The sequence below is a fragment of the Anomalospiza imberbis genome, chromosome 9, assembly GCF_031753505.1.
Source record: "Anomalospiza imberbis isolate Cuckoo-Finch-1a 21T00152 chromosome 9, ASM3175350v1, whole genome shotgun sequence".
Classification (NCBI taxonomy): domain Eukaryota; kingdom Metazoa; phylum Chordata; class Aves; order Passeriformes; family Viduidae; genus Anomalospiza; species Anomalospiza imberbis.
In genome coordinates this window covers 6,033,024-6,041,149 of record NC_089689.1, presented here as the reverse complement: position 1 = coordinate 6,041,149, position 8,126 = coordinate 6,033,024, and the positions used below count along the sequence as shown (strand labels likewise).

The 8,126-nt window shown below is 38.8% G+C and overlaps 1 long non-coding RNA gene across 1 annotated transcript in view; it reads left to right on the top strand.

Moving 5' to 3' along the window:
- Positions 1–7,152, top strand: part of LOC137479169 (uncharacterized) — a 17,644-nt gene extending 10,492 nt beyond the window's left edge. Inside the window, exon 3 of the long non-coding RNA XR_011002007.1 lies at positions 6,528–7,152. This is a non-coding gene — a long non-coding RNA (uncharacterized lncRNA). The remainder of the gene's footprint in view (positions 1–6,527) is intronic.
- The last annotated feature ends 974 nt before the right edge of the window (positions 7,153–8,126 follow it).

Genomic DNA, 8,126 nt, shown 5'->3' with positions numbered 1-8,126 from the left:
GGTTCACCCCTTTTCCTTTGGGGATAAGGTGAAGCCCCAGGCTCAGAGCATCCCAGCTCAGGAAGAGGAGGGACTACGGAAGCATCTCTTCTGGAATCTTCCCCATATTCTGAAACTTCTCTGTCCCTGAGCATCTTTCAGGACAGGACAAGGACTATTTGTTTCCCTAGTCCATGTGGTATTAAAGGTAAAATCAACTTTTTCATCCCACTTAGGGCTCCAATTTAGCTGAGATTTTTATCTTCATTTAACACTAAGGCCTTGTTATACACTTTTAGAATTAGACATCAAAACTTGTGTCTACTTAATTTCCTAGCTTGAAATTAGGAGGTATCTATGTCCATATATTAATATAGTTATACAGATATAAATATATATATTCTGTGCTTTCTGTGACTGAATATAAACTCTTCAGAAGAATTCTGCTGTTTTAGCAGGTCAATCTATTTCTTCCTGAGATTCAGCTCTTGGCCCCATTGTTCCCCACTTCTGGTCCAATCTCCCTGGAAGTGGCCCATAATTGAGTGCAGTGCACAGCCTGAATTAAGGACATGCAGATGAGGGCAGCACACCTAAATTAATTCCCTGACTTTGCATTTAGTCTCCTCTGCACTACCAATTATGAAAGTGAAGGTTAGGGCACGTGGAAAGAGAACTTTGCCAAGGTTGCAAGGCTGTGGATTTAAGGAGACCTTGCCAGTGTTGAAGGGCACACAGCCCCAGAGTCAAGGCTGGGAGGAATCCTGGCACTACAGGAAATGTGGCTAAAACAGAGAGAAATTTGGGCCTTAAGCACGTAGCTTCCACCTCTTGGTGGCCTCAGCAGAACAGAGCACTTCTCCTGGGAAAAGGGAAAGGACAAGGCCATCCAACAGGTACAGGAGCTGTCAGAGAGGGTGCAGAGGAGGGGGATTGGAGCACCTCCCCCCTGGAGCCCCCTGGCAGAGCTGGGAATGTTCAGTCTGGAGAAGAGAAGGTTGTGTGGAGACCTCACAGCACCTTCCAGGGTCTGCAGGAGCTCCAGGAAGGGTGGAAAGGGACAATTCATCTGGAGGGAGCTTAAAGTCATCTAGTTCCACCCCTGCCATGGGCAGGAACACCTTCCACCATCCCAGGTTGCTCCAAGCCCCATCCAGCCTGGCCTTGGACACTTCCAGAGATCCAGGGGCAGCCACACATTTCCTGGACAAGTCTCTAAAATCTGTGGGAAAAGATGGAGCCACTGCAGCAGACAACAAGAATTTAGGACATTCTGTGCAAGCAAGCCACTAAAAACTGCAGCTGTCACGAGAACACTGAATTACTGGGCTGTGTTTTCAGCTGGTTGTCAGAAATTCTTGGGTTAATGTTCAATTGATAAGTGATGATTCTGCATAATCTGTATAGATTTGCCTGACTTCAACAGTATCCCTTCCGTTAATTGTCTTCTCTGCACCCTCCAGATATTGTCAGGAATAATAGCCTTTATTTCTTGAGATATAGTTTTGTTTGCAGCTGTTTTTATCAGCAGCTTGTTCATCCCACACCAAGGCACAGCCATAACTCAGAACCTGTGAATTTATGGTGTTTTTTTTCCCACTCAGGTGCTGGTGTGGACTGATGGCTCTGTGGAACTCGGGGTTTGATCAATTATTTTCCTGCATGTAACAAATCATGTTGCAATCATATCTTGCAGCTGGAAGCTTCAGAGAACAACACAAGTTGCTTTTTTAATGGAGAATTTAAATTACATGAGTCATTTTTAAATCACTTGATAAAAGACTAGACAGGAAGGGGGATTGTAAGTGTTTGATATTGCTCCAGTGATCATTCTTATTGCTACAAATACAAACAATTTGGGATTTTTCCTCGCTTCTGTGCTCTGCTAAAAAGCACTCTGCTTTCCAGAAAGCCTGAAAAATACAAATAGCTTGTGCAGATCAGTATCAGCCTGGGTTGTCCTCTAACATAACCTCCAGAGGAGGGGATTTTTGGTGGGATGGCCAAATATAAAAAAGATGAGTAAATTATTAAAATATTGATGCTCCGAACACATGACTTTTAAAAAATCTCCAACCCAAAACTGAGTATTTTGGAATGTTTTCCAGTTTCACTACTTGGAACACCAATACAGATATTTAATTTCAATATAAAGCAAACTTAACTCTACTAATGCTGTTCAGCGAATTTCTTCTTTTAACCGGTAGGGTCATTTTAAATGTTCAAATCCATTCTTTGGTTGGTGCTTATGCCATGAAGGGAAGGTGTCTGAATTTTAAGGATGCTTTTTTGACCCTCCATAAAGTTCTGTCCAGCAGCCATTTTCCCTGGGCAAATTTAGTTTTATTAAAGTTGTCTTCATTGTCTTCTTTTCTTTTTCCCTCTTTCTCTATTTTCTTTGTTTGGCTGAAAATAAAATCTGAAATGTAGATAAAAGAGTAGACTTAGCCCTTTGTAAGTGGCTAAAAGCAGAATGCTTTTCCTTGCCCATCAAAAGTAATCCTATTTTGCATTTAAGAACATTTTACTTGTTATTCCTGAGTATTATTCAGATTCTCACAGGGTTTTTCCCCATTTTTGTGTTTGCTCTGACCTATAGAACCCCAATTCTGAAGATTTGCTTAGTCCTGGTTCTGGACATCTCGAATCATTTTGCCATGTCCTACAGAACCTCCGAGGAATATTAAGCTTTCTACTTCTCTTGCCCTTATTTTAATAACTATTGTATTATTCACTTGAAAATTAATAAAGAAAGCAACAGAATGGTTTTGTACATTTGAGGAGCAAAGTTGAAAGGAATGATAGGACCTTTTCCTATCTCCTGTTTTGATGATTTTGTGACAATCCACTACAGTGGTGAAGCCATGGAAAGTGCAGCTGTTAGGATGTATCAAGAAGAACATTTTCTCTAATTACTGGGAATTATTAAGTTATGCCAGGCACTATTAAACCTTGTATTGAGCATTTCTTACAGTTCTTGCTTTCAGGATTTATTCCAGCTGGAGTGGATGCGGAGAGAAGTCACAGGAATGTTAGGAATTAGAGTCCCTTCCCTTGTGAAATGTAGGTGACAGATGGTTTGGGCTTTTTTTTTTTTTTTTTTTCTTTCATCCAAGCAAACCAAAGTCTGAGAGGAGATGCAGTGTTTTCCATGGATGCCATAATTAAAGGATGGTCACTGGAGAAGGAGCACAATCTCCTGTGGAATGACAGCAATGGCACAAGACAATAAATTTAAATTAATCATGATTATTTATAAGTTCTGTGAAAACCCAGAAGGATTCTAATAATAAGTTTAGTTAGCAAATTGTGAGTATTTAACAAAACAGGGGGAAGCAGGCTTGTTCCAAGAGCAAACTTAGCCAGTCTGTGAAGGGATTGAATGATGTGACAGGATGGTATTTAATTAATTACTCTACAGAAATTTAGAGTAATGTAGTAACCATTAGATCTAATAAATATTTTCAAATTGTTTCCTTTGCACCACATTTCTTCAATGAGACAGGCATCATTCACAGCAGAAAAAACAACACTGCAATTTCTGCAAGAAATTCTGTTATTTCATTGCTGTTTCATTTGTCAGTATCTCTATGCACATTCAGGCACCCCTCTTAAAAATTTCTATTGTCACATGAAATATTAGCTTTACTTATGGCAGAGGTTTTTGCATTAAACTTAGAACTACCTGAGAAGTCTTGTATTGCTTCCCCAGCCTATCTAGACTTCTCCTTTGCCAGAACTAAAACGACATTATCAGAACAAGGAATCATTTTCCCAGGCTCTATAATGATATAAATATCCAGGGATGATCCAGTGTAGGACAGAGATTCCATAAAGAAATATGTCAGAGGTTTACAGTGAAGGTATAATCCTGTCTGCTGTTGACTGAGTGATTTATGTGATGATGTGCCAAATCTCCTCAGCTGCTCTTGTGCTTTTCAAGACACAGATCCATGAATCCCTTTGATTCCAGTGTATATATCTATGGCTTTGTTGGCCCCACGTTGGGCAACTCCCTGGGGGCTGCCCTGGCAGGGGAAACTCCTGGAGCAGTTCTGTGTCAGGAACAAGAGACGCATTGGACTTTTTCGGTCTTCAGCTTCTGTTTATTGTTATCTTATCAAAACTTCAGCACACTGCCTGCGCCAGACTGCGTGCAGGAAAAGCAGCACAAAAATGGCTAACAATCTCTTATTACAAGGCCTTTTAAACCTAATCAAAAACTAAGTTGCCCAATTAAGAAGTGACATCTAGATTATTTTCCCTTCTAACCCAATAACTGACCCCTAAAGACCCGCAATGTGGATTTTTCTACCCAGTTACAAAATACCACCTAAACCCATGAAGAAAAAGGAACATGAGACAACACCCTATATCCTCCATCTTGAACCCATCTATAGCATACTAAAAATCCTAAAACCTAAATTTCTCACCCAACTGACATACTATACTACTCTCTACAATCTATTTCACACTTTTGTGGTCTCTAGTTTATTTTGAGGTTTTGGAGGTTTTCTCCATGAATGAGGGTCAAAGTCAGTGCTTCCCTGGGAGTCAGAATGCCTCAGGGCAGACAGAAATATTCCCATTGCCCTGGGTTTCCACATATATCAGCCTCAATATTAACAGAAACATCCTAATTTTTTGGGATAAAATATTTTAATCTGAATGAAGAGGAGGAATCTGCACAGGTGAAGCTTCAAGTTAGAGCTTCACTTTCAGCTCTGACATCTAAAAAGATGGTTTTAGTAACTCATTCTTTTAGTCATGTTCTCAGAACAGAAGGATTTTATGAAGAGTAGAAAATAAATTGTAAAGATCTAAAGAAATACTTTAATATTATCATAAGCAGCAGGAAGAATACTTATGTAGATTTTTAGGTATCTGTTTAGTGTTTTGAGGTTTTGGAATATGCAATTTTAAATTACATTAATTCTTAGCTTCTCCACAAGTTGATAGCAAGCACTTGAATTTTGAATATATTTTATGTAGAAAGTCAATTCCTTTAAGACAGAATTAAAATATAATAAAAAGAACATTTTTATGCCAAAATGTTTTTGTCAATTAGCTTAGAAATCCATAGTAGTTAAGTTGTATAATACTGATTATTTCAGTGGTGTAAAACTTTGAAAATCATCAAAACTGATGCTTTGAATACTGAGTTTGTTACCTAAAAGAGGCCTATATATTTATTTTTATACGTTGATCAACAGGATTTTACAAAAGTCAAGTTGCTGAAAATGTTTTGACTTTTGAAAATGTTTTCAAAAAACCTCTTCCATCATTTTTGCTGAAAGAATGTTTGCTACTATATGGATTTTGCAGAATGAATTCAATATTTCACAGATATTTTTCTATTAAAAAATACTATTCATAGCCAGGCCACATTTTGTCAATATCTTTAATGTAACTTAATGACTGAATGGAAAATTCAGCCTTTCTCTTTTTTCACTTTTCATTTTTTTCTTGTTGGCTCTTTTTTCTTCCCTTGGAACACCAGTATTTTCCCTCTCCAGTTCAATGCCCTGAACAAAGTCAAATGCAATCATGCACTGGGGAGAAAAGAAGCAAAATTCCAAAGGAAGAACATCCCTTTGAAGCCAATTTGCATCAGGCACTCTGGAATGAACATTTCTTTGCCTAGTTTAGTTCACCAGCGAGTTTGCAGAGTGTTTGTTATTAGAGCCTTCCCAGTGTAAAATACATCAGAAAACACCAAGAAAATGGAGAGGATCTTATTTTCAGTGTGGAAGCACCTTCAGCTCCTACTGGAATGAATGACCCCAAGTTGGAATACCCACAGAGACAGAATACCCACAATGATTGAGGGAAAAAAAAAAAAAGTATTTCACAATACTTTAAAACATTATAGAAATTGTGTCCTGATCTCTTTACCTTGACTTAGAGCAGTTCAGGGAAAATTAAAAGTAATTAAAGATTTTCTGGTTTGTTCTACAAAGCATTCTTCTGTCATTAAAACTCTGAATATTAGGAGTAATCAATATCCAGGAGTGGTTTTTGCTTTGGTGAGCAATGCAGGGAGTTCAGTGAGAAGCTGTCTTGTGTTGTGAAAGATACTCCCACAGGGACATTAAATCCAGTACAATTAGCAGCCTAAATATGGTTAAATGTGTAGAGCATCACTCAGAACTAAATAATGTATGTGTTACTCGAAAGAACATCAGGAACTTATGAATTTCTATTAAGCCTTTTTCACTCATTTTTCATTAAACATGAGAGCTGTGACCTATCTGGAGATTTCTGGTTAAATTAAGGTAATTGAAGACTGCAACCAGCTAAGGTGAGAAAGAAGCACTTGGAAATTAGTTAGTATAAATCGAAGGTAATGAAGAAAATTAATGTGGAAATATGGAATTATTTTTTTTCCACAATATCACTTTGCTTGCTATAAGCAATATTGCCCCAGATGATAAATAATTGAGGCCCCTCTGAAACCCAGGAAATCCACCATTCTGATGTCATTCCAATGGCACTTTGTTCATCAAGGGTGGGTTCAGTCTTCTAAACATGTGGGGATTTTTCCACAGGAAGGGCTGCAAAGGGGGATTCATCCTTGCCTAGGATGACTTGGACACCAGAGGTGTTTCTTCATGGGTGAATCCAATTGGGACACTGAGATCATGGAACCGTCAGGATTGGAAAGGAGCTCCAGGATCATCCAGTCTAACCTTCTGCCCTGGGCAGCCTGTGCCAGTGCTTCCCTCCTTCTAGGAAGAAATTTTCCCTAAAATCCAACCTGATTCTCTCCTAGCATGAGGCTGTTCCCTCTCCTCCTGTCCCTGGGAGCACAGCCCGACCCCCCCCCGGCTGTCCCCTCCTGTCAGGAGCTGTGCAGAGCCACAAGGTCCCCCCTGAGCCTCCTTTTCTCCAGGCTGAGCCCCTTCCCAGCTCCCTCAGCCACTCCTGGTGCTCCAGACTTTTCCCCAGCTCCTCAGTGTCCCTCTTTTAGAGAGGGCACAAAAGCGAGCAGAGGAGCCGAAGTGTGGGATGGTCCAAGTGACAGCACCAAGGGAAATGTGTCCTCACAACTCACAGGGAAGAGCCAACAACACTCGGGGCACTGATGCTGCAAGAAACTCTTCACAAAACCTCCCGCTTGATGGTGAACCCTTCCCCCAGTGACAAACAAATGAAGTTTTAGCTGCAGCCTTCACAAAGGCCACTTTTTTAGCAGTATCCTGGCAGTAAGACCAAAATTCAGGATGAAAAGCAGCTCAAGACACAGGATCCCAGAAAAGTGCAGAGATTCAGGGCCATGTCCAGCAGATTTTGCTGTTAAAGCACTCACACAAACTCAGGAGACTTTGCTTCACCTGGACCAGTCGCTTTATTTTTTGGCCCTGCCTGGGAATTCAGTAGAAAACATCCAATAATTATTAAAAATACTGAAAATAGCATTTACTTAACTCAGACATCATTGATTAGTGGGAAATAATTAAATTTTGACTAAAATTAAGCAAAGCAACCAAAACAAATTAAACCAAAAAAGTGAACTTGAGAATATTTTTATCAAAGAATTGGATTGAAATTACACTGTAACACTATGGTCTTTGTCTCCCTGCACTTGGTTTTCAAGCTTCTGAAATTGTACCTTTCAAACCTCAACAGGAGATGTATAAAAAACAACAAAAGTGAAGCAAATAAACCATCAGTTGTTGATATTTTTGTTTTCTGCATCATTTACTTTCAACTAAGAATTGTATAAAAAAATGTTATTTCCATTTGACCACAGTCAAGGTAAAATTCTATTATAAATAGCAAGGGATATTTGCAGCTAAAAAATAATATTCTCAAAATGCAGTTATAAAGACATCTAGATATAAGGCATTTAATTAGATTTATGATTAAAAGATCAGTCTTTAATGGGATTTAAAAAAGACTACAAAATTCAACTTGTAAATAATAAATGTTGATAGAACATTATGTAGCAAACAGAGAGTAGTTGCTATATCTCATTTCAACCTATCTGGATGAAATTATAATTTCCTTCATACGCTAAACTTGTAATAATATAGTATCAAAATGAGACATTATTAGTCATTTAACAACTAAATGCTTTCATTTTTCCCTACAAAAGTTTCAGCCATTAGTAATCCAGATAAGTACTACACTGGGGTAACTTTGAA